The sequence below is a fragment of the Myodes glareolus genome, chromosome 20 (assembly GCF_982192425.1).
Source record: "Myodes glareolus chromosome 20, mMyoGla1.1, whole genome shotgun sequence".
Classification (NCBI taxonomy): domain Eukaryota; kingdom Metazoa; phylum Chordata; class Mammalia; order Rodentia; family Cricetidae; genus Myodes; species Myodes glareolus.
The window spans coordinates 4,848,522-4,860,794 of NC_142045.1; the positions used below are offsets into that span (position 1 = coordinate 4,848,522).

The 12,273-nt window shown below is 37.1% G+C and overlaps 1 protein-coding gene across 5 annotated transcripts in view; it reads right to left on the reverse strand.

Moving 5' to 3' along the window:
- The window catches only part of Lrba (LPS responsive beige-like anchor protein), a 504,118-nt gene that overhangs the window by 459,209 nt on the left and 32,636 nt on the right, over positions 1-12,273 (reverse strand). The gene's annotated exons all lie outside the window — the stretch shown is intronic.

Genomic DNA, 12,273 nt, shown 5'->3' on the forward strand with positions numbered 1-12,273 from the left:
GGATTATAGTAAGTACATCAGTATCCTGGATCCTGGCAACCACAGAACCACTGCAGCAGCCCATGGCCAGATTTTCAACAGGACAAACACACATCTCCTTTTTAGAAACCACTAATGTGTTTTGGTCTCTCCATTGTACCAACTTAATTAATAAAAATGGTTATAGTTAAATTTTCTCAGAAGTTATAAAAATATACCTGTAACTATGTTTTATTACATTTGTTTTGTGTGTATGAACATGTGGGTGTGTGCACCATAGCACACATGTGGAGGTTAAAGGATAATTTGTAGAAGTCAGTTGTCTCCTTCTCCCATGTGGTTCCCAGGGATGAAACTTAAGTTGTCAGACTCGACAGCAAGCACCTTTACCACTGAGCCACCTTAAAGGCACTACTTGGGAGTATTATAAGTGAAATAACAACATCACTTACACAGTAGCAGGTGGTAAAACTTAGACTGTCTATCTTGATCTATTTTTGAGAACTGCATTATTTTTCCTTATAAGTTTCAAAATCAAAATACACTCACTACATTCTTATGAGATCATTCAATAAACACCACTATGCCGTATGGTTCCCACTATGAACTAAATTATTTGCTCCCGGGGGGGAGGGGGGACCTGCCAGGCAGTGGTGGCACACACCTTTAATCCCAGCACTTAGGAGGCAGAGGCAGACGGATCTCTGTGAGTTTGCAGCCAGCCTGGTCTACAGAGCTAGTTCCAGGATAGTGAGGGCTACATAGAGAAACCCTGTCTTAAAATAAATAAACAAACAAACAAATAAATAAAGGTATGTTGATGTCTTAACATCCATTATTTCAGAAAGTAATTTTACTTGGAAATAGGTTGGTTGTAATGTAAGTGATTCAGACAAGGTCATGAGGATAAACCCTAATCCAAAGTGACTACTACACTTATAGAAAGGGAAAACTTACACAGAGACAGACACAAGTGAGAATGCCGGGTGAAGATGGACACAGAATTCTCGGTGATAATTTTAAGTCAAATAATGGCAAAGATTCCTGCAAAGCCTCCAGAGCAGTGGCTCTCAACCCTCCTAATGCTGTGACCCTTTAATAACAGTTCCTCATGTGGTGGTGAGCCCAACTGTGTAAGAATTTTTGTTGCTACTTCATAAATGTAACTCTGCTACTGTCATAAACTGTAATGTAAATATCTGTGTTTTCCAACAGTCTTAGGTGACCTCTGTTAAAGGGTCCTTCACCACCCCCAATCAAGGGATTGCAAACCATGGGTTTAGAACCACTGTTCCAAAGGCTAGGAAGGACACATGAAAAAGATTTTCATAAACTGGGCGGTGGTGGCACACACCTTTAATCCCAGCACTCAGGAGGCAGAGGCAGGAGGATCTCTGTGAGTTCGATGCTAGCCTGGTCTACAGAGCTAGTTCCAGGACAGACTCCAGAAGCTACAGAGAAACCCTGCCTCGAGAAAACAAAAACAAAAAAACAAAAAAAAAAGAAAAAAAAGAAAGATTTTCACAAATCTGCAAAAGTACCAAACTGCAAGTACCACATTAGATTTTAACTTCTAGTATACAAGTCTGCGGCAGTAAGTTTCTGCTGTTTCAGCAGCTCAATTACTAGGTCCTTGTTACACATTCCTAGCAAACTAATGACCCCAACTAAATTCCCCAGGAAACATTCTCAAAAACTCTTTTAAATGTCAGACCATGGGCGTCGGAGGTGGTTCAGTGGATAATAAACTTTCAATTCAAGCTTAAGGAACAGAGTTCAGATCACCAGAACCACATAAATGCCAGCTAGGCATGGTAGCCTGCCTGGAATCCCAGCCCTCAGAATATGAAGAAATGATCCCCAAAACAAACTGCCTAGCTAGACTAAATAGAATCAGTAAACCCCGGGTTGTAGTAAGAGACTCTGCCTCAACATATAGGGTGGAGAGCAATCAAGGAGAGCTGAGGTCAACCTCTGCCTTCATACACATACACAAATACCTGCGCACACATCTATACATATGTTGTCACACATGTAAACATTTGACATAACACACTGTAAGTAAAAAAAAGTGTATCACACAACATGGTAAGTCTCTTACTGTGTGTGTGTGTGTGTGTGTGTGTGTGTGTGTGTGTGTGTGATCAAACTCATAATCCTGCTTCAGCCTCCCAAGTGTTGTGATCACTGCCATACACCACCATGCCCAGCACAATATACAAATATCTACAAAACAAAAATACTTGAGCAAGAATACAAAAGCTGTATAAATGAGCTTTATAATCAGTTAAGTAAATCAGAAACTAGTTATTTCACATAGTTTTTACTAAAATAAAATGCTTACATAAATAGTAAGACATATTCAGCTAAAAACATGAGGTCTAACACCTGATGCTGAGTGAATTTTGATTCTGAATACATAAGAACATGAATGACTACTGTTGAAAATATTTAATTTAAACTGAAAGAGAATAACAGACTAAATGAGAGGAGTTTTGATGAGGGCCCAGTGATGATGGTGCACCAGAATTCAGAGGCCTTGAACCAGAGCAATGAATCACTGCAATGAACATTTTGTGTGTGGACTGACTGGACAAAGGGTATACTATGTGACACACTACAGCTCGCAATGCAACTAAGGTGAATGAAGAGGTGTTGGAAAGACAAAGGATTGAGGTGAGGTTTTTTTGTTTCTTTGACTTATTTGTCTACAGCAAACCTTTGGGCTGTACCTTCTTCAAAATGTTTTCAGACAAAGCTCCACAGAAAGCAGACAGCTTTTGAATTGAAGAGAACAGATTTAGTTTTAAGAGATTTTACTTGCAGATCTCTATGAGTTCAAGGACAACCTAGTGTATGTAGCAAGTTGCAAGTTTCCCAGGGCTATATAATGAGACCCTGTCTTTTAAAAACAAGGCAAGAGGAGGACTAGAGAGATAGCTCTTTGGTTAGGGACACTGAAAGCTCTTCCAGAAGACCAGGGTATCACAAGCTACCACAAATTTCTCCACATAAAAAGGAAAATTTTAATAACCCTGTAATTAGTATGGAAACATTTGTAATTTTAAACAAAAAAAATACTTCAATGTCCACATAATTTCACTGGCTATTACTATTAAATGTTTCAAAATGATCACAAATTTTATGCTTCTCAACTCAAAACAAAGATAGAGGAAAAAGATGAAAAAGAAAATAAAGTAGGTATATTTAATCACTTACCTATACTTTAAAAGGATTGACACTGTAATTCACCCCCCAAAAAAATAAGGAATAGTATTATCAGTTTTACTATATATTCTATCAACTAAGCTCCAATACTTGCATTGGAGAAAAATATGCAAATTTGAACCTTGAAACAGGAAATGAAATTTTCTAAATCTATTACATAACTTCAGACTCAGGCATGCACTGAAGGATAATAAATCATTTAAACCTTCATATACAGAACCTTTTTAAATTTGCATTTATCTACAGTAAATACTGCCATGTTCTTTAATAGATTACTAGTTCAATCTAGCAAACTAGTGATTTATACCACTGTCATATTTTAAAAATCAGAAATCTATCACCAGTGACAAGTAGAAAGAAGTCCACTGAACTTACACTGCACGGACTGAAACACTGCAGGATATGAGACAGCAAACAGTCACACATTCCACATTCCAATCAATCACCTCAATGTGTGTCTAATTATGTGCTTATAACGTAAAATTACATCATATTTACCATTGCTCAAGCACTCTACCTCCATTGTCATTTCCTTAATACTTCCAAACTATTTTACATTGTTAATTTCATAGTTACTAATCTAAACTCTTATTTTGAAGAACAGTAAGATTTGCAACATAAAAAAAAACTGTTTTCTTCACAAAGTATGAACTGTTATATCTTAGACTTCCACCCAAAAGTAAATTCCCTAGAGAAAACTAATATATTAAGAGTGTGTGTGTGTGTTGTGTGTGTATGTAAATAAAATAGCAAACTACAGACTATATTTGAAAAAGAAATATCTCACAAAAGGATAACTAAAATACATAAAAAACTCAAACTCAATAGTAGAGTAAGAAGATCCTGTCTCAACAAAAACAAAAGGAAAACACTGGCAAAATTTGGTTTCATTGATCAAGAAAAAAGACTCAAATTATTAAAATTAAAAACAAAAGAGAGCATATTACTAGCAGCCTTACAGAAACAAAAAGATCACAAAGGAATATTCTGAACAGTCGTAGTCAAGAAGTAACAACTTAGACGAAAGCAACAAATTCCTAGGAAGCCCCTTATTCCTGAAACTGGTTCCATGAGAAAGAGAAAAAATAAAAGGCTAGAAACAAATAAAAAGATAGTAATCAAAAATAATTCACAAAGTACAGATGGAGCTCTGACAGTTTTGTTAAAAATGAACTAGTATAATTCTTCATGAACTCCTCAAAAAGTCAATGAAGCCAGTGTTACACTTGTACTAGACAAACGCCTAACGAAGTGCAGGAGATATCACTAAAACATGAGAAGAAATATTACAACATGAAAAAATAATTCTACACAATAAGCAAATCAGATTTATTTCAGAAATACATTAAATTATGGGGCTGTCGATGCTTCTTTCGATAAAATATCTGGGACATGAGTTTAAGGCCTAGAACCCATGTTTTAAAAAAAAACAAATAGAGCGGCATATATTATTTAAATGCTAGCCCTGGGGAGGGGGAGAAATCTGGATCCCTGGGGCTGACCAGGCAGCCTAAGCTATGCAGAGAGTTTCAGTCCAGTGAGAGAACATGACTGAAAAAAAACAACAAAAAAGTAGATAGCATATGAGAAACAACATACAAGGTTGAGCTCTGGCCTCCATACACATAAGCATGCAACTGCACACACACACACACACACACACACACACACATATGCTTGTGCATCCACATACATACGTATCTACAGTAAAAAGCATTAAATTATATACTACATAAATAACATGAAAAAAATCATATGATCATCTCAATAAACACAAAAAGAATCTAACAGCCTTTCATGATAAAAACATGTGAAGTATATATAGAAAAGAATGTGGTCAACCTGATAGGATCTGAATAACTAACCCTGTACTTAATAGAAGTATCACTAGGCAGTTATAAGATAATTTAAACACACACTCCAATACATACAATTGTAACTGGTACTTATGAGTGTATGTGTAGTTCTGGCCTCTGAAAGCCACATGAGCAATAACCAAAGGGCAATGATTGTAAAGAGTACTCAGACTGAAGTCTTGAAGGAGCACTTCTGACCAAGGGTTTCTCTTAAAAACATCTGATCCAAGGTCTAGGGCTAAAAATGAAAAACTGAGCCTAAATTATCTTGCCATACACAATAGCAGGAATATCATCAAATTAAAAAGGCTCTGTCAAAAAATACCCTATTAGGCAAAGACAAGGTAATCTGTGGTTTAATGATGAAAACAATTATAATCAAATACATTTAAATTCATGAAATTTCAAATTCACAAAAACAAATTCACTGGTTTTCTCTAAAGTAGTACTCCTTAATCTTCCTAATATTGTGACCCTTTAACATAGTTCCTCATGTTGTGGTGACCCCCAAGCATAAAATTATTTCATTGCTACTTCATAACTACAATTTTGCTATTGTTATGAATCATAATGTAAGAATATGATATGCAGGATATCTGTTTTCAACCTTTGTGGGGGTTATGATCCTTAGGTTGTGAACCATTGCTCTAAAAGATGATAAGGCAGAAATATCTGTCCCTTTGAAAACTAGTAAATTAAGAGAAAAAATTGTCCATTTATTCTGCCTTCCATAAATGTACACTGGTGACAGTATCACTAGGTAACCAAATAAGAAGTATTTCCTCATTGAAAGGTTCCAGTTACACACACACACATACACACACACACAGAGAGAGAGAGACAGAGATAGAGACAGAGACAGACAGACAGACAGACACTGTGGCCGCTTTTTTTTTTTTTTTTAGATCTAAGTAAATAAATGTATTTTGATCATGAATGCCAGGGCCGATAACATCCACACAGACAAACCAGGTGCAGTTGCTCCCATGGAAAGAGCAGAGCACCACCTACAGTCTAGCCAGAGGAATGGAAGCTGAGTCTGACACAGACTAGATTCTGCTGCCAAAACGCAGGAAATACAGGACTACAGAACGGAAAAATATAAAATGTCCAAAGTTACAGATTCTTCAATAAATAAATTCATCTGATACTTTTAAAATATTTTAGGGTAGATGTGGCAGAGTAAACAGGAATTTTAGGCCAGTCTCAGCTACACAGCAGGTTCAAAGCCAGTCCTGACTACAACAAGCACTTGTCTCAAGGAACCAAATAAATCAATTGGTTAAACAAATAAGCAAATTTAAATTGTAATAAGGAAATTTACAAATAAGAAAAAATTAAATTGTAACCTAAGGATATGTTGTTGGATAACAGAATAATAAAAAAATACTTTTAATTTTTTTTAATTCTACATTTGGAGGAGTAAAAAAAAAACACAACTAGAGAGACTCTAGGAAAGCTATGAGACTGGGCAACGGTTTCCAAGCTATTTGCTATTCATTTTATTAGTTTTGGTCCATGTTCATTAGCTTTATCTTACTTTACAATGAAATATTTAATGTAAACTGTGCTTTGACTAATTAATTTATAACTTTAAAATATCTATAATTTAATCACAAATTATACTATAAAATTGGCTTATTTTTTTAAATCTTTATATGTATGAGTAACTTGCCTTCATGCATGTATGTGTATCCCAAGCATTCATTACCTGCAGAGCCCACTAAAGGTAACAGAACCCATAGAGCTAGAGTTACAGACAACTCTGCAGCAAGTGGTTTCACCCACTGAGTCATCTCCCAGTCTCGACTTCAACTTGTTTAACTTGCATTCTTTACAGAATGAATACCATGATTACTTCTTGCAGGCACTGTTAAAAAAACTTTTGATGATGACCCAATCTCTACACTTTAGACACCTTAAAAGAGAAATATTCACAGAATGCATTATTAAAACACTATACAATTTCTCTAGGAGAAAATGTTTTTTAAAATAATTCATATGTTCAATTTTAGTCTTCAATAAAGATACCTAAAGATGCTCAGGAATAATGAAAACCTAGAAATGCTGTTAGGACACCCATGATATCCCAAGCACACTGGGATAAAACAGAAAGATAATCTATTCACAGCAACAAAGTTCACGACAAGAGTTTGGCCACAAAAAAAAAGGCAAAATTAGAAAATAAATTGAGAAATTATTAACTTCAAAGGGTTTAGCAGTTGCAGAAAATGAATGAAAAAACAAAGAACACTATATGCTTTTCTTAATTTATTGCCTTTTTCTTTCTATTGGAAGTAGAAAATAAAGAGACCATCAAAATTTCTTTGAAAGAATTATAACTCTATCAGAAGATTAAACCATAATTCAAAGCACGTTTTTTATTGTAATACTTGCACATGAATGTTGGTTAGACATGGATGACAATAAGAAAAAATCTACAAATAGACCAAAAGTAGAAGGAAAGTACCATAATAAGAGCAATTTTAATAACACCTTCATGTGTCAAAAACTAAGAGCTTTGACAGGCGGTGGGGGTGCATGCCTTTAATCCTAACACTCAGGAGTCTGAGACAGACAGATCTTTGTGAGTTCGAGGCCAGCCTGGTCTACAAGAGCTAGTTCCAGGACAGACTCCAAAGCTACAGAGAAACCCTGTCTCAAAAAATGAAAAAATAAAGTAAAATAAAGAACTGAGAATTTCTATATTTAATATTCCACGAAATACATACAATACTGTAACCACTCTTATTTCAAAAGAGTGAGCTATACACAAATAGACAAAGTACCTTGTCCAAGCTTTCAGAACTGTTGTTGCTAGAATTAAAACCGAGGCACACTAACTCCAAAGTCTATGTTCACCACTACTAAGCATTATGGCTTTTCTGTGCTTCATTTAAGCATCATCTCAAGTCACTAAGGAGAAGACTTAAAAACCAGTAAGAGTGTATTAGAATAGGAAAGAAGTCATAACCATGGAAAAATTTCATGTTTGAAATCAAGACACATCGCAAACTGATCAAAAATGTGTATAACTAGGGCTGAGGTGTCACTCAGCAAAAGAGAACTTGTTTGTCATGCAATGGGACCTGAGTTCACTGTCCAACACAGAAAAAAGAAATTTTAATTCAATGTACTGGCTGGTTTTCTGTGTTGGCTTGACACAAGCTAGAGTCATCGGAGGAAGGAGCCTCAGCTGGAGAAATGCCTTCCTGAGAGATCCGGCTGTAGGCCTTCCCCCCCCCCCCCCCCCCCGAGGCAGAGTTTTTCTGTGTAGCCCTGGCTGCTGTCCTGGAACTCACTCTGTAGACCACCGTGGCCTCAGTCTCAGAAATTCTCCTTCCTCTGCCTCGTGAGTGCTGGGATTAAAGGCGTGTACGACCACCACCTGGCTGGCATGTAAAAATCAATATGGGAGGACCTAGCCCTTGGTTGGTGGTCCTGGGTTCTACAAGAATGTGGGTTGAGCAAGTCATGGGAAGCAAGCCAGCAAGCCACTCCTTCTATGGCCTCTGCATCAGCTCCTGCATCCAGAATCCTGACCTGTTTGAGTTCCTGCCCTGAGTTCCTTCAGTGATGAACAGCAACGCTGAAGTGTAAACCAAATAAGCCCTTTTCTCCCAAACATGCTTTTTGGTTATGGTGTTTCGTCACACCAAGAGAAACCCTAACTAAGACATTTTATACCAAATCATTGCAGGAAAACAGAAATCTTTAAACATCTGAATGAGAGGATAGCAGAAGGTTGGGTGAACTTGAATACTCAAAAGCAAGATAATCACTCCCTAGAGGTCAAGAGTCTTCTGCGGTGCCAAAGGATCACAAGATCTGTTACTTCGAACTCCAGTGGTCAGATCTGCCTCCACATCAGCACTGCTCCAACACCAACTCACCCCAGGCTGACACAGAGCACATGCTCACCCACCATGAAGCCCCATTCTGATTCCAAGGCTGTCTGTCTCCATAGGGCGAATGAGAGAGTTGTCAGTACTTTGTTCTTGGGACTACTTCCAGCTGCATATCTGAATCCTCATCCGCAATTCCCCAAAACCACTTGAACCTTGAAAAAGTTGTTACTAAGCTTATGGAGATGCATGTCAGGAAACTGGCAAGACATGCTTTAAGGCACTCTTGCCTCTAGCCTTTGCTGGCCTTTGGTTATTTCAACTATCATGATGTGGGCATCTGCAAACTTGCTACCATGCTGTGGAAACTCTGTCCTTTTTGACTTAACATCTTAAGAATTGAGTATATGCCTGTTTGCCTCTGCTCTGACATGTTGCTCAGCTCACAGGAAAAAAATAATGGTTTAAGTCATTGGTACACAAAGTTTCTCCTAATTGTGTGGTTGTTTTCAAATTTTAATTGTTGAGGAAAAGGCGATGAGAGGAACTATGTTGAAGAAATTGTGAGACTAAGTTCTAGTTTCCAAACAGTAATGAGTTGTCTCCTAATTCATAGTATAACCTTACATATAACCAGTTTTTATCTTTTAACTTAATAATCTCTTTTTAAAAATTCAGCTTTTTTATGTGCATTGGTGTTTTGCCTACATGGATGTCTGTGTGAGGGTGCCAGGTACTCTGAAACTGGAGTTACAGTTGTGAGCTGTCACACAGGTGCTTGGTGCCCATGTGAGTGCCCATGTAAATGCCTGAGAATAAACCCTGACTCTTGACTGCTGAGCCATGTTTCCAGCCCTGAAAATTCAGCTTTCTTACTGTCAATACATGATCATACTTCTATTTTTGTACTGGGAATAATGCACAAAGGAAAATACTACTGATTATATCAAATTGGATAATGTCTAGGCCTTTGTAAACTTCCCTCTCTGCTCAGTTGACAGCAGCTACTCATGATTATAATGCTCTAGGCAGACTAAAATTAAGAGGTGCTGACATCTTACATTACAGAAATTTTTTGTTGTTGTTTGTTTTTTTGTTGTTTTGTTTTGTTTTGTTTTTTGAGACAGGGTTTCTCTGTGTAACAGCCTTAGCTGTCCAGGAACTAGCCCTTGCAGACTAGGCTGGCCTTGAACTCACAAAGATCCACCTGCCTCTGTCTCCCAAGTGCTAGGATTAAAGGCGTGCACCACCACCCAGCTACATTACAGATTTTTAAGTCCCAGGAAGAAAGCTAGGAGAGCTTCTGGCTCTACAGAGACCCCTGTAGAGAAGAGGTCTCTCCTCTACATGTATCAAACCATGACAGATTCCAAATATTTCTCAAAAGAATTTACTTATCTTAAAACAATTTGTAAAGAATTATAAAATCATAAGCAATAAGATATTTTCCTGCTGTGACAATTGCTAATAATGTTAAAATATGAAAACATTTCTGGTCTGCAGCATCTCTACTGAGGAATCGTCAGCCTGTTGTTTGATGTCAGAGAAAAGGGACTCTTTAATGAATTTCTAAAAAATGAGTACTTTTAGAAATCAGTAATTAAATAAATATAGAGAAAGAACATAGTTGAACAAGTCAATGGAAACATGTTCAAACTCAACCACAAAAATGTAAGTTTAAATTTCTAACTAATCATTTTAGTTAGAAAGAAAAAAACAATCATTGACACTGTTGCAGATATTGTAGAGGAAGATGGCACCTAAGAGTTCAAGTGAGAGACACTCTCAGGGGAATAATTTGGCAATACACAGACCAAACCTGTGCATGAGTCTAAGCTCTGACTCCTTGGTTCACCACTAAGACTTTATCTTAAAAACATAATAATCGAAGGGCCTAGGCGGAGAGGAGGGAGGGAACACTATGGTGTGGCTATAAAATAATAAATATTAAATAAAATAAACACAGTAATGTAAGTATGACCTAATATAAAGACTTTTACAGTATTATTGCTAGTTACAAATGAATGGAAAGAAACTCAATAAACAGGAGTAAAGTCAACCTTGGTTCATTCATGCAATGGAAAATTTTGCAGCTTCTATGTTATAAAATAATAGAGTTATTTACATCAATTTTAAAAGACCTAGATGGAAAGCAACTAAAAAAAAAAGACAAGACGCAATTCTGAGATAGAGCGTGCAACCTTTTGTATAGCAAAGGAATAAAAAATGTAAACAGTTTATATTTGTTTATAAAGACTTTAGGAAAAATCAGAATTAAACAGACATGCTAATAACCTTGTGGGAGTTTTTTGGTTTTGACTTATTTGGTTTTTCGAACAGGCTTTGGAGCCTGTTCTGGAACGCCCGCTGTAGACCCTGCTGGCCTCGAAATCACAGAGATCTGCCTGCCTCTCCCTTCTGAGTGCTGGGATTAAAAGCTTTCACTACCACCGCCTAGCATAACATTGTTTTAAGGCTTTCTTTATCAGTGTCAATCAATGATTGGGAGGTGGGAAAAACAAGAAATAAGATTCCCTGAAAACACAAAGAAGAAAAAGGAAAGAGATATTATATACATGTTAATGCTTAGCAAAATATTACAATACATAAAACCAAGAATATATTTATTTGATAGCCCAAAAAAAATCCTGGAAAAGAGCCAGGCGGTGGTGGCAAAAACCTTTAATCCCTGCACTCGGGAGGCAGAGGCAGGAGGATCTCTGTGAGTTCGAAGCCAGCCTGGTCTACAAGAGCTAGTTCCAGGGCAGGCTCCAAAAGCTACAGAGAAACCCTGTCTCGAAAAAACAACAACAAAAAAAAAATTCTGGAAAAGCACCACACCATAGATTATTAATAAGTAGATCATATATGCAGGTGACTATCAATAAAAATACTTTTCAGCATATAGTGTGTTTCATTTCTTTTTCCTTATAAAGTATTATGTGAAGTTTTTCATGAGCCCAAAAGAGAAGTGCATATGGGGTATCGTAGTTGTAGATGAAGGAGAATTTAGAGAATCAGCAACTTATAAGCAAAAAATAAATGCATTAAATTAAAAGCAAAATATCCAAGCAATATTTTTATAAACCCCCCCCCCCCGAGACAGGGTTTCTCGGAGCAGCCCTGGCTGTCCTGGAACTTGCACTGTAGACCAGGCTGGCCTCAAACTCAGAGATCCACCTGCCTCTGCCTCCCGAGTGCTGGGATTAAAGGCATGCACCATCACCACTCAAGTTGTTGCTGTTGTTTGGCCAGGTGTTGAACCCTAAGTTTCAGGAATAGCAGGCAAACTAGTGTAGCACTAAGCTATACTTCCAACTCTAGAACTGACATTTAATTATCTTCCTCAATATCTTACCATCACC